Genomic DNA, 19,346 nt, shown 5'->3' with positions numbered 1-19,346 from the left:
ATCATTTACTCTTTGGGGGCCTCAGTTCCTTGTCTGTAAAATGACATGATTGAGATGGAGGTTGTCCAAGTTTATTTCCTGTTAGAAAAACATTCGCCATCTTTCTTTAGAACTACTATTTTGGCTGGGCGCAGTGGCTCACGCCTGTAATCCCAGCACTTTGGGAGGCCGATGCAGTTGAATCACTTGAGGTCAGGAGTTCGAGACCAGCCTGACCAACATGGTGAAACCGCATCTCTACTAAAAATACAAGAAAATTAGCTGAGCATGGTGGTGGGTGCTTGTAATCCCAGCTACTCGGGAGGCTGAGACAGGAGAATTGCTTGAATCTGGGAAGGCAGAGGTTCCAGTGAGCCAAGAGCATGCCACTGCACTCCAGCCTGGGCGACAGAGGGAAACTCTGTCTCAAAAAAAACAAAAAACCAAGTAACTACTATTCCCAATTTATACATGAGGAAATGAGAGCTCAGAAAGTTTAATTCATTCATTCAATCAGTTTATTCTTGAGTGATTACAGGGCACTGAGGATTCAATCATAATAATACTTAGAGTCTAGTGTGGCAACAGAGGAGTAAGCAGTTACATTACAAAAAGTGTGGTGTCTCGGGATGGTTCCAGATGCAGCAGGTACACAGGGTTCTTAGTAGCAAACAGCAAAAATCAATTTGGGCTTACCATATGCAGAAGGGAAATTTATTACAATGGTATTTGATAGCTGATGAAACTCCAGAAGGGCCAGAGAACAAGGCTTAGAAGTTGGGAATAATGCCTTTAAAAGTCATGGCGAGGCCGGGCGCGGTGGCTCACGCCTGTAATCCCAGCACTTTGGGAGGCTGAGGCGGGCGGATCACGAGGTCAGGAGATCGAGACCATCCTGGCTAACACGGTGGAACCCCGTCTCTGCTAAAAATACAAAAAAAATTAGCCGGGCGCGGTGGCGGGCGTCTGTGGTTTCAGCTACTTGGGAGGCTGAGGCAGGAGAATGGCCTGAACCCGGGAGGTGGAGCTTGCAATGAGCCCAGATAGCGCCACTGCACTCCGGCCTGGGCGAAAGAGCAAGACTCTGTCAAAAAAAAAAAAAAAAAAAAGTCATGGTGCTGGTCCTGTGATGACAATACTCTTGCTCTCTCTGGGCTACACTCCATGGTTTTTGGCATCCAGACCAGCTACACTGGGCACGAGGCTGTGTTCTAAATCCCTGACACTGTTGACTCTGGAAACAGGATGTTACCACCTCTGCCGCCTCACTACAATGGATTATCCCTGCTTCTTAATTTCACTGTATCCTTATTTATTCAAAGTCTGTTGTGAATGGAACTGACTGGTGCAGTCTAGGTTGTATCTCACCTTCCTCCCAGCTGTGGAGGTAGGAAAACAAATATCTGGCATTCTCAGTGTCTGTGGGGTGGGGGGGGGGCATGCATGCTGCTTCATTTGGTGAAGAGTCCCCAAACACAGATGAAGGTTCAGATGCTGGGCAGTCAAAAAGAATGCAAATGTTTATCTCTGGCCGGGCGCGGTGGCTCACGCTTGTAATCCCAGCACTTTGGGAGGCCGAGGCGGGTGGATCACGAGGTCAGGAGATCGAGACCACGGTGAAACCCCATCTCTACTAAAAAATACAAAAAAAAAAATTAGCCGGGCGTGGGGGCGGGCGCCTGTAGTCCCAGCTACTCAGAGAGGCTGAGGCAGGAGAATGGCGTGAACCCGGGAGGCGGAGCTTGCAGTGAGCCGAGATTGCGCCACTGCACTCCAGCCTGGGCGACAGAGCGAGACTCTGTCTCAAAAAAAAAAAAAAAAAAAATTTATCTCAAGCGTGTAATGGAGCAACTTAGCCACATCCAACAGCCTCAGGAAGATCAGAAAAGACTTCCTGAGAGAGATGTGAGCAAAGACCTGGATAAGAAGAGATGAAGGTGAAGAGTTTGTATAGGACGATTGAACTGCATGTGCTAGGGTCTGAAGATAGAAGCAAATATCAAGTGAAATAAGTTTCCATAGCAAATGAATGGGGTTTGAACCAAAGACTGGGTGGTTCCAAACCTGTTTTGGGAATTACAATGCTACATTACAAAATATTACCTTTGTGATGAAGAAACAAAATGAAATCATTGCTTCAAAATTTTTTAAGACACTTGCTGTCTTAGAATATGCTTATGTTTTTAATTTTTTTTCTTTTTTTCTTTTTCTTTTTTGAGATGGAGTCTTGCTCTGTTGCCCAGGCTGGAGTGCAGTGGCGCGACCTTGGCTCACTGCAGGCTCTGCCTCCCGGGTTCATGCCATTCTCCTGCCTCAGCCTCTCCGAGTAGCTGGGACTACAGGCACCCGCCACCACGCCCGGCTAATTTTTTGTATTTTTAGTAGAGACGGGGTTTCACCGTGGTCTCGATCTCCTGACCTCATGATCCGCCTGCCTCGGCCTCCCAAAGTGCTGGGATTACAAGTGTGAGCCACCGCGCCTGGCCGTTTTTAATTTTTTTAAACTAATGAAATATTTTCTTTTTTTTTCTTTTTTTGAGATGGAATCTCTCTCTGTCGCCCAGGCTGGAGTGCAGTGGTGTGGTCTTGGCACACTGCAACCTCTGCCTTAGCCTCCCGAGTTAACTGGCATTACAGGCATGCACCATCACCCCCAGCTAATTTTTGTATTTTTAGTAGTGATGGTTTCACCATATTGGCCAGGCTGGTCTAGAAATCCTGACCTCAAGTGATCCACCCGCCTGAGCCTTCCAGAGTTCTGGGATTACAGGCGTGAGCCACTGCACCTGGCCTTGAAATACTTTATTGGATAAATACAATACTAAACAAAATTCATTCAAATACTTTCCCCAAAAAATCAATTTTTGCCCAGGTGCAGTGGCTCACACCTCTGATGTCAGCACTTTGGTAGGCCAAGTTGGGAGGATTGCTTTAGTCCAGGGGTTTGAGACCAGCCTGGGCAATATAGTGAGACCTTATTTCTACAAAAAATTTAAAAATTAGCCAGGTGTGGTAGTGCATGCCTGTAGTCCCAGCTACTTGGGAGGCTAAGGTGGGAGGGTCGTTTGAGCCCAGGAGTTCAAGACTGCAGTGAGGGGTATTCACACCACTGCACTCCAGCCGGGGTGACAGAGTGAGACCCTGTCTCAAATATATAAGGCCTTTCTATTCAGGCCAATGACAAACACAAAAAAGATAGATATGCTAGTTTGACATAATTGGCTGTTTTGTTTTGTTTTTTTTTTGAGACGGAGTCTCTGTCGCCAGGCTGGAGTGCAGTGGTGCGATCTTGGCTCACTGTAACCTCTGCCTACCTGGTTCAAGCGATTCTCCTGCCTCAGCCTCCCAAGTAGCTGGGATTACAGGCATGTGCCACCATACCCAGCTAATTTTTGTATTTTTAGTAGAGACAAGGTTTCACCATGTTGGCCAGGCTGGTCTTGAACTCCTGACCTCAGGTGATGCACCTGCCTCGGCCTCCCAAAGTGCTGGGATTACAGGCGTGAGCCACTGCACTCGGCCTAATTGGCTGATTTTATACAGCACTTACATCTTTTAGTCCACAAGCATATTATTAAATGATAGAGAATACCTAATACTACCATTTCTACAGAACTAGGAAATAAATTTCTAAGAAAGAAAGATTTTCCAGACCCCACCTTTTATTTATTTATTTATTTTTATTTTTATTTTTTGAAACGGAGTCTCACTCTGTCACAAAGGCTGGAGTGCAGTAGTGCAATCTTGGCTCACTGCAACCTTTGTCTCCTGGGTTCAAGCAATTCTCCTGTCTCAGTCTCCTGAGTAGTTGGGATTACACGTGCCTAGGTGCCTGCCACCGTGCCTGGCTAATCTTTTTGTATTTTTAGTAGAGATGAGTTTCACCATGTTGGCCAGGCTGGTCGTGAACTCCTGATCTCAAATCATGCACCCACCTCGACCTCCCAAAGTGTTGGGATTACATGAGCCACTGCGCCCAGCCAGACCCTATCTTTTATATCCACCCCAGCAATCTAACTCTAAGGAGGATAAAGCCAATGACTTTCCTCATAAGAGCTCACGACGTGTGTCACTTTGGTATCATAATCTTTCTTTCTTTCTTTTTCTTTTTTGACAAGGTCTTGCTCTGTCACTCAGGCTCGCATGCCATGGTGTGATTACGGCTTACTGTAGCCTCGACCTCCCAGGCCCAAGTGATCCCCCTGCCTCAGCCTCCCAAGTAGCTGGGACCACAGGCCCATGCCACCATGTCCGGCTAAGTTTTTTCTTTTTTGTAGAGACTGGGTCTCTCTGTGTTGTCCAGGCTGGTCTCGAACTCCTGGGCTCAAGCAGTCCTCCTGCCTTGCCCTCCCAAAGTGCGGGGATTACAGATGTGAGCCACTGCACCTGGCCTCACCCTAGTCTTTACAGTCCAATGCTGTTATGTTTATTCTTCTGTGTACTCTGCTAGCATTATCACAAAAACCAAGATATGGTCCTAGTTTCTGCGATTTTAGCACAGTGCTTATACAGGAAGTTGTTTATTTTTAAAAATCCTGATCAAGTCTGTACCTGAAGCAACAGACTTAAAGCAGCACAGTTGACCTTTTTAGGTTGGTATTTTTAAAATGCTCATGAATCTCTTTGTCATTTTTTTTCTAACTCTATTTGTATTTCAAAGGAGAAATCAGAATTGCATAGAGAATGTGTGGTAGGCAGACCCTAAGGAGACCCCCAGTGATCTCTGCCTCCTGGTGCCCTTCTCCTGGAGTGTATATAGGACCTGTGATTCATTTCCAACCAATACAATAGAGATAGCAAAGGTAATGGGATGTTAACCCTCCTGTGATTACACTATGTTATATAAGACTCCTTAGCAGACTGGAGCTAGACTGTCCTTTCAGCCTTGAGGAAGCAGCCATGTGAACTGCCCTGGAGAAAGCCACATAGCAGCGAACTGTAGGCAGCCTCTGGTATCTATGGGTGGCCTCCATCAGACAACTGCAAAACACTGGTGACCTGAGTCCTGCAACTGCAAGGAAATGAATTCTGCCAACAACCTGAATGAGCGTGGAAGGAGATTCTTTCCCAGTCAAATCTCCAGGTGAAAATACAGCATGGTCAACATTTTAACTTCAGCCTTGTGAGCCCCTGATTAGAGGACCCAGTTAAGTTGTACCTGGACCTGTGACCCATGGGAACTGCTAGATAAGAAATGTGTTGTTTGAAGCTGCTAAGTTTGTGGTAATTTGTTATGCAGCAATAGAAACCTAATAGAGAATATAAAAGGGTCCTACAAAATCATTTAAAGATTAGTAAATATTGATGGCTCATTTTTTTTGCCCACCAATGTATCTATTATAGGAATATTTTATATTTATTATTATTATTTTTTGAGATAGGGTCTTGCTCTGTCACCCAGACTGGGGTGCAATGGTGTGAACACCTCTTATTGCAGCCTTGAATCAGTCTTGGGGTCAAGCAGTCCTCCCCACTCAGCCTCCTGAGTAGCTGGGACTACAGGTGTGCATTACCATACCCAGCTTATTTTTTTTGTTTTTGTTTTTGTTTTCATAGAGACAGGGTCTCGCTATGTTGCCCTGACTGGTCTTGAACTCCTGGCCTCAAGCAATCCCCACATCTCAGACTCCCAAAGTGCTGGGATTACAAGCCTGAGCCACCAAGCCCATCTGGAATATGTTTAATAAATTAAAGATCTCTGGGCCGGGCGCGGTGGCTCGCGCCTGTAATCCCAGCACTTTGGGAGGCCGAGGTGGGCAGATCACGAGGTCAGGAGATCGAGACCATCCTGGCTAACATGGTGAAACCCCGTCTCTACTGAAAATACAAAAAATTAGCCGGGCGTGGTGACAAGCGCCTGTGGTCCCAGCTACTCGGGAGGCTGAGGCAGGAGAATGGCGTGAACCCGGGAGGCGGAGCTTGCAGTGAGCTAAGATCGCACTCCAGTCTGGGCGACAGAGCGAGACTCTGTCCCAAAAAAAATTAATAAATAAATTAAAGATTTCTGGCTGGGCACGGTGGCTCACGCCTGTAATCCCAGCACTTTGGGAGGCTGAAGAGGGCGGATCACGAGGTCAGTAGTTTGAGACCAGCCCAGCCAACATGGTGAAAACTCATCTCTACTAAAAATACAAAAGTTAGCCAGGCGTGGAGGATGAACTGGAGGTTTCTTGGACCATCTGTTGCACCTAGGTAAAAAGATTGTCTCAATAAGTAAAATAAAAAAAAATAAAGATTTCAGCGCTTTCAATCAATATTCAAAATTAAGAAATCCATTAAGAGATTTTTTCTTCATACCTCTCTTTTTTTTTAAATTGCCACAATGAACATTAGTTTTTTAAGAGTAAAAAGTGATTTTTTAAAAAATACAACTAATTGTAAAGGCATAAATCACACGAAAAGATATACAGCTAAAAGTAAGAAAGGCCAAAACCTTTTTTTTCTATGAGACGGAGTCTCACTGTCACCTAGGCTGGAGTGCAGTGGTGTGATCTCGGCTCACTGCAACCTCCACCTCCCGGGTTCAAGCAGTTCTCTGCCTCACCTTCCCGAGTAGCTGGGATTACAGGCACCTGCCACCATGCCTGGCTAATTTTTGTATTTTTAGTGGAGATGGAGTGTCACCATCTTGGCCAGGCTGGTCTTGAACTCCTGACCCCAGATGATCCACCTGCCTCGGCCTCCCAAAGTGCTGGGATTACAGGTGTGAGGCACCGTGCCCGGCCAGTAAGGCCAAAACATTCTAAGATGTAATGGAAGACAAGTTTTGTTGTTTTTAGTAATTTCAACATTTTAGATTCATGGGGTACATGTGTAGATTTGTTACATGAGCAAATTGCATGTCACTGAGGTTTGGGATATGCATCCCCTCACCTAGGTAGTGAGCATAGTACCCAATAGGTAGTTTTTCAACCCACGCCTCCCTCCCTCCCTCCACTCTCCCGTACTCCCCAGTGCCTGTTGTTCCCTTCTTTATGTCCATGTGTACTCAGTGCTTAGCTACCACTTATAAGTAAGAATATGCAGTATTTGGTTTCTGTTTCTGTGTTAATTTGCTTAGGATAATGGCCTCTAGCTGCATCTATGTTGCTGCAAAGGACATAGTTTTGTTCTTTTTTTTTTTTTTTTTTTTTTTTGAGGTGAAGTTTCGCTTTGTCGCCCAGGCTGGACTGCAGTGGCACAATCTCGGCTCACTGCATGCTCTGCCTCCTGGGTTCATGCCATTCTCCTGCCTCAGCCTCCCGAGTAGCTGGGTCTACAAGGGCCTGCCACCACGCCCAGCTAAATTTTTGTATTTTCAGTAGAGACGGGATTTCACTGTGTTAGCCAGGATGGTCTCCATCTCCTGACCTCGTAATCCGCCCGCCTTGACCTCCCGAAGTGCTGGGATTACAAGCGTGAGCCACCGCACCCGGCCAATTTTGTTCTTTTTTATGGCTAGATAGTATTCCATGAGATGGATATGTACCACACTTTCTTTTCTTTTTCTTTCTTTCTTTCTTTTTTTTTTTTTTTTTCGAGGCAGAGTCTCGCCCTGTCGCCCAGGCTGGAGTGCAATGGCATGATCTCAGCTCACTGTAACCTTTGCTTCCTGAGTTTAAGCGATTCTCCTGCCTCTGCCTCCCAAGTAGCTAGGATTACAGGCGCATGCCACCACACTCGGCTAATTCTTTGTATCTTTATTAGAGACAGGGTTTCACCATGTTGGCCGGGCTGGTCTCGAACTCCTGACCTCAGATGATCCACCCGCTCGGCCTTCCAAAGTGCTGGGATTACAGGCGTGAGCAGCCTTGCCTGGCCACCACATTTTCTTTATCTAATCCATCATTAATGGGCACCTAGGTTCAATTCCATTGGAATCAAAATTTTCTATTGGAATCGAAAAATCCCACTGGAATTTTAAATAGGAATACATCTCCACAAATTTTGTGTAATATACCATATTTAATGGAAGTATATTAAAATACAGAAAATCCACCCATAAAAAAATATAATTAGCTCCGGAAAGATACAAAAGTAACTGAAACTAGTGGTTGCCTTGAGAGAGTGAAAATGGGTCCCTGGATATGAAAAGTAGGGAAATTTACTTTTCACTAAATACTTTTTGTACCTTTTCATTTTGTAACATGTTTTTGTACTTTTAAAATTTTGTATCAAGCTACTATTAACATAGTAGCTAGCAAGAAAAAAAGGTGAAAAGAACTTTATTAGTTACCATTGTTTCATGATGGAAAGCTAGACCACAAAAATAATTTTAGGTTTAATCTTATAAACCTTTGAGGAGTGTATCAATTCGTTGCCTACCAGCTGCACCAAGATCTGTGATGATAATGGTGCATTAGTGGAATTCTCATAGGCACCTGTACAAAATATGTTGTAAATAGAAATATTGATGAGGCTGTACTGCTGCCCCACCTGTCACTTTGCTTATAATCCCACAAACATTTATTTTTTATTTTTCATATATATATATATATATACATATATATATATTTATTATTATTATTTTTGAGACAGAGTCCCACTCTGTTGTCCAGGCTGGAGTGCAGTGGCTCAATCTCAGCTCACTGCAAACTCCGCCTCCCAGGTTCAAGCAATTCTCCTGCCTCAGCCTCCTGAGTGCCTGGGATTATAGGCATGCATCACCATGCCCGGCTAATTTTTGTATTTTTAGTAGAGACAGGGTTTCACTATGTTGGCCAGGCTAGTCTCAAACTCCTGCCCTCAGGTGATTTGTCTGCCTCTGCCTCCCAAAGTGCTGGGATTACAGACGTGAGCCACCATTCCTGGCCTTATTTTATTTTATTTTATTTTATTTTATTTTATATATATGTATATTTTTTGTTTTGTTTTGTTTTTTGTTTTTTGGTTTTTGTTTTTGTTTTTTTTGAGACAGAGTTTCACTCTTGTTGCCCAGGCTGGAGTGCAATGGCATGATCTTGGCTCACTGCAACCTCTGCCTCCTGGGTTCAAGTGATTCTCCTGCCTTAGCCTCCCAAGTAGCTGGGATTACAGGTGCCCCCCACCGCACGTGGCTAATTTTTGTACTTTTAGTAGAGACGGGGTTTCGCCATCTTGGCCAGGCTGGTCTCAAACTCCTGACCTCAGGTGATCCACCTCCCTTGGCCTCCCAAAGTGCTGGGATTACAGGGGTGAGTCACCATGCCTGGCCTATTTTTTTTTTAATTAAAAAAAATGCTTGGCTGGGTGTGGTGGCTCACGTCTGTAATCCCAGCACTTTGGGAGGCCGAGACAGGTGGATCATGAAGTCAGGCATTCAAGACCAGCCTCGCCAAGATGCCAAAACCCTGTCTCTACTAAAAATGCAAAAAAAATTAGCCGGGCGTGGTGGCACGTGCCTGTAATCCCAGCTACTCGGGAGGATGAGGCAGGAGAATCGCTTAAACCCAGGCAGCAGAGGTTGCAGTGAGCTGAGATTGTGCCATTGCACTCCAGCCTGGGCAACAGAGCAAGACTCTGTCTCAAAAAAAAAAAAAAAAAAAAAAGCTTAATTAAGACAAGGTCTCATTATGTTGAACTCCTGAGCTCAAGTAATCCTGCCACCTCAGCCTCCCAAAATGCTAGGAGTACAGGCATGAGTTACCATGCCTGCACCCCTCTCCTTTTTTTTTTTTTTTTTTTTTTTTTTTTTTGTAGAGGTGGGGTTTCACCATGTTGGCCAGGCTGGTCTTGAACTCCTGACCTCAAGTGATCCACCCTCCTCGGCCTCCCAAAGTGCTGGGATGACAGGTGTGAGCCACCACACCTGGCCCCATTTTCCATTTTTTAAATTACACAGGAAATTCATTAAGTCACATTCCTTACAGGATGAAATTTGGAGAAAATTTTTAATAGGAGCACAAACAGCTGTAATGCAGGCTTGTTTGCAGCTGTGGCCTTGACCAGTGTAACAAGATGTTAAGTAGTGCTTTCCCTCCTTCTCTGGAATTGGTGAATGCAGTTCATATCCATGCACAGAGGAGTCAAGTACCAAAAGCTGTGGATCTACACAGATCTCCAGGGTTTAGTAAGAAATGTCTGAGCTGGCCAAATTGCCCAAAGCCATCACTCTAGGTGCCTCCTCCTCCTCCCTGCCTACATAACAGACCAGAGAGGAAGAGATTAGCAGAGTTTTGAATTGTTGGACTGGGAGTTTCGTTGCAAATGTCCTCTTTGCAGAAAGTGCACAAATGCTAGATCTCTTGGTGGTGAATATATGAGTTTCATGCTGGGAGTAGGGAGGATAGGGCATGGGGAACAGGTAGTGTGAAACAGGTGGATCTACAGACCTCCACACTGCGTAATTTCTGAAAGACCCACTCCTGCTCAGTATATTTTAATTAGCTCCCCCATCTCTGTCTCCACAGTTTCTTTCTTCTCCAGGAGTCTCCTTCTCCAGGGGCCATGGGAGTTAGTGTCAATGTTGGCCTTCCAGTGCACTACAACTCTCTTGCATAGTCTCCTACCATGCTGAATCTGGGTTGGCCTTGTGATCTGCTTTACCAATAAAGGGAGTTGGAAATGACACTGAAATTTCTGAAACTAGGTCATAAGTCTTGTGTTTTCCAAATTGGCCTTTCACAACATGCACTCTAGGGAAACCAACTGCCATGTAAGAAGTCCTACTACTCTGGAACCAGCATGCTGTGAGGCTGCTCATATTGAAATACCTGATCAGGAGCTTTCTGCTCCATCAGCTGCTACTGGAGGGGAAAAATAGCTCTGTGTCCTCATTATCTCAATTTTGGTAGCTTAAAAAACAAGATGATGAGAATTGCAGAGCTTTGGCCCTAGCTCATGAAAAGGCAGTAAATTGGGGGGGGATCACCATGGAGGATCATGGCAGACAGGAGACAGGACTAGATTGCAGCTCCCACTTGGACAGCAGTGTGTGGAGTCTTGCTTCGTGAACTTTTGCTCTAGACCTACTCCAGGAATAAATCAGAAAGCTGAGAGAATCCACGAACCCTCTGGAGAAAGTGGATTGCTCCTGTAGGACCCGGGAGACACCCCAAATACTATGCTGGTATCCACAGCTGAGAGACCCACAGATGGCTCATATCACAGGACTCTGTGCAGACAACCCCAGTACCAGCTCAGATCCTGGTAGACTTGCTGGGTGGCTAGATCCAGAAGAGAGATAACAGTCACTACAGCTTGGCTTTCAGGAAGCCACATCCATAGGAAAAGGGGGAGAGTACTACATCAAGGGAAACCCTGTGGGACAAAATAATCTGAACAACAGTCTTCATCCCTAGACTTACCCTCTGACAGAGTCTACCCAAATGAGAAGGAACCAGAAAACCAACTCTGGTAATATAACAAAACAAAGTTCTTTAACACCTCCAAAAAAACCACACTAGCTCACCAGCAATGGCTCCAAACCAAGAAGAAATCCCTGATTTACCTGAAAAAGAATTCAGAAGGTCACTTATTAGGTTAATCAAGGAGGCACCAGAGAAAGGTGAAGCCCAATTTAAGGAAATTAAAAAAAAAAGATACAAGAAATGAGGGGAGAAATCGTCAGTGAAACAGATATCATAAATAAAAAACAATCGAAACTTCAGGAAACAATGGACGCACTTATAGAAATGCAAGATGCTCTGGAAAGTCTCAGCAATAGAATTGAACAAGCAGAAAGCAGAGCTTAAAGACAAGGTTTTCAAATTAACTCAATCCAACAAAAACAAAGAAAAAAGAATAAGAAAATATGAACAAAGCCTCTAAGAAATCTGAGATTATATTAAATGACCAAACAAGAATAATTGGAGTTCCTGAGGAAGAAGAGAAATCTAAAAGTTTGGAAAACATATTTGGGGCGGTAATCAAGGAAAACTTCCCTGGCCTTGTTAGTGACCTGGACATCCGAACACAAGAAGCTCAAAGAAGACCTGGGAAATTCATCACAAAAAGATCATTGCCTAGGCACATTGTCATCAGGTTACCTAAAGTTAAGAAGGAGGAAAGAATCTTAAGAGCTGTGAGGCAAAAGCACCAGGTAACCTATAAAGGAAAACCTATCAGATTAATAGCTTTCTCAGCAGAAACCCTACAAGCTGGAAGAGATTGAGGCCCTGTCTTCAGGCTCTTTAAACAAAACAATTATCAGCCGAGAATTTTGTATCTAGTAAAACTAAGCTTCATAAATGAAGGAAAGATACAATCTTTTTCAGATAAACAAATGCTGAGAAAATTTGCCACTACCAAACCAGCACTACAAGAACTACTAAAAGGAGCTCTAAATCTTTAAACAAATCCTAGAAACACATCAAAACAGAACTTCTTTAAAGCATAAATCTTACAGGACCTATAAAATAAAAATACAATTAAAAAAACAAAAAACAAACGTATACAGGCAACAAATAGTACAATGAATGGAATAGTACCTCACATCTCAATACTAATGTTTAATGTAAATGGCCTAAAAAATGCTCCACTTAGGCTGGGTGCGGTGGCTCACGCCTGTAATCCCAGCACTTTGGGAGGCTGAGGTGGGTGGATCACAAGGTCAGGAGATTGAGACCATCCTGGCTAACACGATGAAACCCCGTCTCTACTAAAAATACAAAAAAAATTAGCTGGGTGTCGTGGCAGGCACCTGTAGTCCCAGCCACTCAGGAGGCTGAGGCAGGAGAATGGTGGGAACCCAGGAGGCGGAGCTTGCAGTGAGCCGAGATGGGGCCATTGCACTCCAGCCTGGGGGACAGAGCGAGACTCCATCTCAAAAAAAAAAAAAAGCTCCACTTAAAGGATACAGAATTGCAGAATGGATAAGAATTCACCTGTCAACTATCTGCTGCCTTCAAGAGACTTACCTAACACAGAAGGACTAAGCAAAAAGAAGAAATCTGGAGGCATCACATTACCTGATTTCAAACTATATTATAAGGCCATAGTCACCAAATAGCATGGTACTGGTATAAAAATGAGCATATACACCAATGGAATAGAATAGAGAACCCAGAAATAAACCCAAATACAGCCAACTGATCTTTGACCAAGCAAACAAAAACATAAAGTGGGGAAAGGACAACCTATTCAACAAATGGTGCTGGGTAGCCAAATGTAGGAGAATGAAACTGGATCCTCATCTCTCACCTTATACAAAAATCAACTCAAGATGGATTAAGGACTTAAATCTAAGACCTGAAACTCTAAAAATTCTAGAAGATAACATTGGAAAAACCCTTCTAGGCATTGGCTTAGGCAAGGATTTCATGACCAAGAACCCAAAAGCAAACACAATAAGAACAAAGATAAATAGCTGAGACTTAATTAAGCTAAAGAGCTTTTGCACAGCAAAAGGAACAGTCAGCAGGGTAAACAGACAACCCACAGAGTGGGAGAAAACCTTCACAATCTATACATCTGACAAAGGACTAATATCCAGAATCTACAATGAACTCAAACAAATTAGCAAGAAAAAAAACAAACAATCCCATCAAAAAGTGGGCTAAGAACATGAATAGACAATTCTCAACAGAAAAAATACAATGGCCAAAAAAACACGAAAAAATCCTCAACATCACTAATGGTCAGGGAAATGCAAATCAAAAACACAATGCGATACCACCTTACTCCTGCAAAAATGGCCATAATCATAAAAAATAAAAAATAGCAGATGTTGGCATCGATGTGATGAACAGAGAACACTTCTACACTGCTGGTAGGAATGTAAACTAGTACAACCACTATGGAAAACAGTGTGGAGATTCCTTAAAGGACTAAAAGTAGAACTACCATTTGATCCAGCAGTCCCACTACTTGGTATCTATCCAGAGGAGAAGTCATTATACGAAAAAGATACTTGCACACGCATGTTTATAGCAGCACAATTCACAATTGTAAAAATAAAGAACCAACCCAAATGCCCATCAGTCAGTGAATGAATAAAGAAACTGGTATTTATATACAATGGAATACTACTCAGCCATAAGAAGGAATGAATTAATAGGATTTGCAGCCACCTGGATGAGATTGGAGACTTATTCTAAGTGAAGTAACTCAGGAATGGAAAACCAAACATTGTATCTTCTCATTCATAAGTGGGAGCTAAGCTATGAGGATGCAAAGGCATAATGATGACACAATGGACTTTAGGGACTCGGGGGAAAGGGTGGGAAGGGGGTGAGGGATAAAAGACTACAAATTGGGTGCAGTGTATACTGCTTGGGTGATGGGTGCACCAAAATTTCACAAATCACCCCTAAAGAACTTACTAATGTCACCAAACACCACCTGTTCCCCAATAACCTATGGAAATAAAACATTTTTACAAAAAAGAAAGAAAAAATACCTGGTCAGCTCCCAGCTGTTTCTGCCAACCCAGCTGAAGTGTCAGACATGTGAGTAAAGAAGCCACCTTGGAATGTTCAGCCCAGTGAAATCTGTAGATGACTTTGCTCTCAGATATCATCTGACTGCAAACACACAAGAGACATCAAGCAGGAACTGCCTAGTTGAGCTCAGCCACCTTACAAAAATCTGAGAGATAATTATGCATTGTTGTTTAAGTAACTAAGTTTTGGTTGGGTTCTTACGCATCAATAGTTAACCAAAACTATGGCCAACTATCTTGGGTCAGTTACTGGCAAGACAGGTTCAGGTTCAGGCACCTTCCTTGGTGTTAGTAGACAAAGGACCATGTGGGGCTGGGTGCAGTGGCTCATGCCTGTAATCCCAACCCATTGGGAGGGTTATGTGGTGAGGCCAAGAGTTCAAGACAAGTCTAGGCAACATAGTGAGACCCTCCTCTCTACAAAAACAATTTTAAAAAACTGGCCGGGCATGGCTGGGTGTGGTGGCTCTCAGCACTTGGGGAGGCCGAGGCGGGTGGATCACCCTAGGTCGGGAGTTTGAGACCAGCCTGACCAACATGGAGGAACCCTGTCTCCACTAAAAATACAAAATTAGCCAGGAGTGGTGGCGCATGCCTGTAATCCCAGCTACTCGGGAGGCTGAGGCAGGAGAATCGTTTGAACCCAGAAGGCGGAGGTTGCAGTGAGCCAAGATCATGCCATTGCACTCCAACCTGGGCAACAAGAGCAAAACTCCGTCTCAAAAAAAAAAATTTAGCCAGGCATGGTAGCTACTTGGGAGGCTGAGGTGGGAGGATTGCTTGAGCCCAGGAGGTTGAGGCTGCAGTGAGCTATGACTATTACTGCACTCCAGCCTGAGTGATAGAGTGAGACCTTGTCTGTGAAGAAAAAAAGGACCATATGAAATCATATAAGTCAGTAATTAATTTTTATTATATTTTAGATACTGGCCTCAATAGATGGGAAGTATTAAAAATCTCAAAAACAGACTTAAAAAAAATTTTTTTTGATATGGAGTCTCGCTCTGTCACCCAGGCTGGAGTGCAACGGTGTAATCTCTGCACACTGCAACCTCCGCCTCCTGGGTTCAAGTGATTCTCCTGTTTCAGCCTCCGGAGTACCTGCGACAATGGGTGTGCGTCACCACGCTGGGCTTTTTTTTTTTTTTTTTTGTATTTTTAGTAGAGATGGGGTTTTACCACATTGGCCAGGCTGGTCTAGAACTCCTGACCTCATGATCCGCCCTCCTCGGCCTCCCAAAGTGCTGGGATTACAGGCATGAGCCACCGTGCCTGGCCCTTTTTTACTTTTTTCTAAAAACTCACTCCTATTTACACAAAAATAGACCCTTTAATATAGTTTGAGAAGCACTGACTTAAAATTTTCTCATTTCTAATAGGTCTTCCTTGATATTGTTGTCACTGATAAAAGTTTCAAAGTAAAATTTTCCTAACTAAACAATGGAAAAGCTTATGTATACACATTTACACTAGCAACCCAAATATGAGATATCTAAGAATAAAATGTTTAAAAAAAAGATTTATAAGACCTTTTGCAGAAAACTTTGGTCACATTTGAAGGATAGTATGGAACCTGTTCATTAGTCCAAAGAATACTAAATAAAGGGAAAGAAACCAGCATTTCCTGCCTTTTCTATATCAATCATACCTCAGGATAACCAATAGCTTTGAAGGAAAGTTCTTCTGCATAGAAGAATTCCAGCTAACAAAATGAAGGAATGGTAGAAATAGAATATCACTATGTTGTAACCTTTAATAAAATAATTACAGGTCTAGTAAATGAGTATCAATAGCTGTTTATGCCATAAAAGCTAATGGGGACATTTTAAATAGATGGACGAGGATGACAATTCTCTGAATCAATCTGACCATCAGGAACACATGATCATCCAGAAATTAAGCGTATCCTGCAGAGATAAACGACACTTCAGGGATGTAATTAGGAAAATCCAGAATATGGAAAATTCTATAGGTCAAACAACCTGGCTTATTAAATATATTATTTTCAAATAATTTTTTTTTTTTTTTTTTTTTTTTTTTTTAGAAAGAGGAAGAAGAACTTGTAGATTGAGAGACCAATGCAATGCAATGTGTGACTCATGATTGGATCCTGATTCAAAGCAAACAAACAGAAGAAAAAAATGGAATTACCTGAGACAATCAGAGAAACGTGAAGACACTGGATATTTGGCAAAATTAAAGAGTTACAAGCCTGGCACGGCGGCTTATGCCTGTAATCCCAGCACTTTGGGAGGCCGAGAGGGGTAAATTGCTTGAGTCCAAGAGTTTGAGATCAGTCTGGAGAACATAGGGGGACCCCGTCTCTACAAAAAATAAGAAATAAAAAATTAGCCAGGCATGGTGTGCACCTGTAGTCTTAGCTACTTGAGAGGCTGAGGCAGGAGGATTGCTTGAACACAGGAGTTCGAGGCTGCAGTAAGCCATGATCGTGCCACTGCACTCTGCACTCCAGCCTGGGCAACAAAATGAGAACCTATTATCTTAACAAAAGAAATCTAATGAGAAGTGGCTGTGGATTGAGAGGAAACAAGGTTGCTGCAACTGAGTGATGGTACTGGGGTACATGGACATTCACTGTACTAGTCTCTCTAAATTTGTATATGTTAGAAATTTCACGTAATAAAAATTATTTTTCCTGTAAGAGATTTTTTGAAAGATTTAAACATTTTAAACAAGGTTTTTTTTCTTTTTTTTTTTTTTTTGAGATAGAGTCTCCCTCTGTTGCCCAGGCTGGAGTGTGATGGTGCAATCTTGGCTCACTGCAATATCTGCCTCCCAGATTCATGCGATTCTCCTGTCTCAGCCTCCTGAGTAGCTGGGATTACAAGCATACACCGCCACGCCCAGCTAATTTTTGTATTTTTAGTAGAGACAGGATTTTGCCATGTTGGACAGGCTGGTCTTGAACTCCTGATCTCAAGTGATCTGCCCGCCTCAGCCTCCCAAAGTGTTGGGATTACAGGCATGAGCCACCGTGCCCAGCCTAAAGAAGCTTTAAAAATGATTTTACTAAAACTTATTTTTGTGACTGGGATAGTATCTGATAGAATTTGGGGAGAAGAGGGAGAGATGTGTGTCAAGGGAATATTTTTTGGGGAAAATACCAAGTTGTGAAGGAAGAAACTCAGGTATCTTTGAAAAGCAATTGTGTATGTATGACATTATTCATTTTCAAGAGGCGTTTGTAATAAAACTGTAGCTTGTGGGTAGGGTGAAAAATGCTCTTTTAGAGTATAATTATGTTTAAAAAAATATTTTAAATAAATTTGAAAGTGTTTGAATAATTTTAAACTTAGAGAAAAGTTGTAAAGATAGTACAGGGTTCCCATATTTATCACCTGGTTGTCTTCATTAATATCTTACATTACTGTGGAGTGTTGGTCAAAACTAATAAATTAACATTGGTACATTACTATTAACTAAACTCCATACTTACTTGGATTTTACTAGTTTTCCATTAACGTTCTAGAATCTAATTCAGGGTCTATCATTGCATTTACTTGTCATGTCTTCCTAGTTTCTTCTGGTCTGTGATAGCTTCTCAATCTTCCCTTGTGGTTTTTTTTTTTTTTTAAGATGGGGTCTTTCTTTGTTGCCCAGGCTGAAGTGCAATGGCGTGATCTCAGCTCACTGCAACCTCTGCCTCCTGGGTTCAAGCGATTTTCCTGCTTCAGCCTCCTGAGTAGCTGGGATTATAGGCACGAACCACCACACCCGGCTAATTTTTTGTATTTTTAGTAGAGATGGGGTTTCACCATGTTGGCCAGGCTGGTCTCGAACTCCTGACCTCATGATCCACCTGCCTCGGCCTCCCAAAGTGCTGGGATTACAGGCATAAGCCACCGTGCCTGGCCCAGTCTTTCCTTGTTTTTATTTTTATTTTTTATTTTGAGATGGAGTTTGCTCTGTTGCCCAGGCTGGAGTGCAGTGGCAGGATCTCGGCTCACTGCAACCTCCACCTCCTGGGTTCAAGCAATTCTCTTGCCTCAGCCTCCTGAGTAGCTGAGATTACAGGCGCCTGCCACCACGCCCTGCTAATTTTTGTATTTTTAGTAGAGATAGGGTTTCACCATGTGGGCCAGACTAGTCTTGAACTCCAGACCTTGTGATCTGCCTGCCTCAGCCTCTCAAAGTGCTGGAATTACAGGCATGAGCCACCATGCCCGCCTCTTTCCTTGTTTTTATGACCTTGACCTGCTTGAAGAAAACTGGTCAGGTATCCTGTAGAATGCCTCTCAATCTGAGTTTGTCTGATATTTTTTCTCATGATTGGAGTGGTTATGGGCTTTTGGAAAGGATACCTCAAAGGTAAAATGCCTTTCTTATCACATCCTGTGAAGGTGTACCTAATAGCCACATGACATCACCAGGAATGTTCACCTTCCTCTCTTGGCTAAAGCAGTTGTTTGCCAGGTTTCTCCACTGTAAAGTAACTATTTGGAAGAGAGTCACAAGTCTGGCACACCCTTAAGAGGGAGGTAGCAGAAATTAAGCTCTACCTCCTGGAGGAGGGAGTATCTATATATATATTATTTGGAATTCTTTTGTGAGGAATATTTGTCTCTTCTCCCCATTTATTTATCTATCCAATCTTTTATTTATATCATTATAGACTCATATATTTTTATATGAGTCTATTTTACTTTATAGTTGGATCATAATCCAAAACTATATTATTTTGTTTTTGAATTCTTCCAGCTTTTGCCTTTGGAATTTCTCTTATGTTGGCTTATGTCCCTTTGACATGCCTCATTATTTTCTTTTTTTAAGCAATTCTTTACTTTCTGATACTTTGTGGAGCCTGATGCTCCAGGCTCATCTTGTATTTTCCCTATCTCAGGCCTAGAATGAGCCATGTCACCAAGGAGCCCTGGTTTCCCTTATTCTTTTTGCAGAATGATATTTAGAAACCAAGATGTGGCTTCCGAGTGTACTCACTGCTACTGGATATCACTGCTTTTAGGGCCTGTCAGTCAACAGAGCTAGGTAATATATGTATGTATATTAA

General features: G+C 43.0%; 1 non-coding gene across 1 annotated transcript; it reads right to left on the bottom strand.

Moving 5' to 3' along the window:
* Positions 1-4,354: 4,354 nt before the first annotated feature.
* LOC116470119 (small nucleolar RNA SNORA81) lies at positions 4,355-4,497 on the bottom strand. The gene has a single exon (XR_004248538.1). It is a non-coding gene; the product is annotated as a small nucleolar RNA SNORA81 (small nucleolar RNA).
* Between the last annotated feature and the right edge of the window lie 14,849 nt (positions 4,498-19,346).

The sequence above is a fragment of the Hylobates moloch genome, unplaced genomic scaffold, assembly GCF_009828535.3.
Source record: "Hylobates moloch isolate HMO894 unplaced genomic scaffold, HMol_V3 SCAFFOLD_5, whole genome shotgun sequence".
Classification (NCBI taxonomy): Eukaryota; Metazoa; Chordata; class Mammalia; order Primates; family Hylobatidae; genus Hylobates; species Hylobates moloch.
This window is presented reverse-complemented; position numbering and strand designations above follow the sequence as displayed.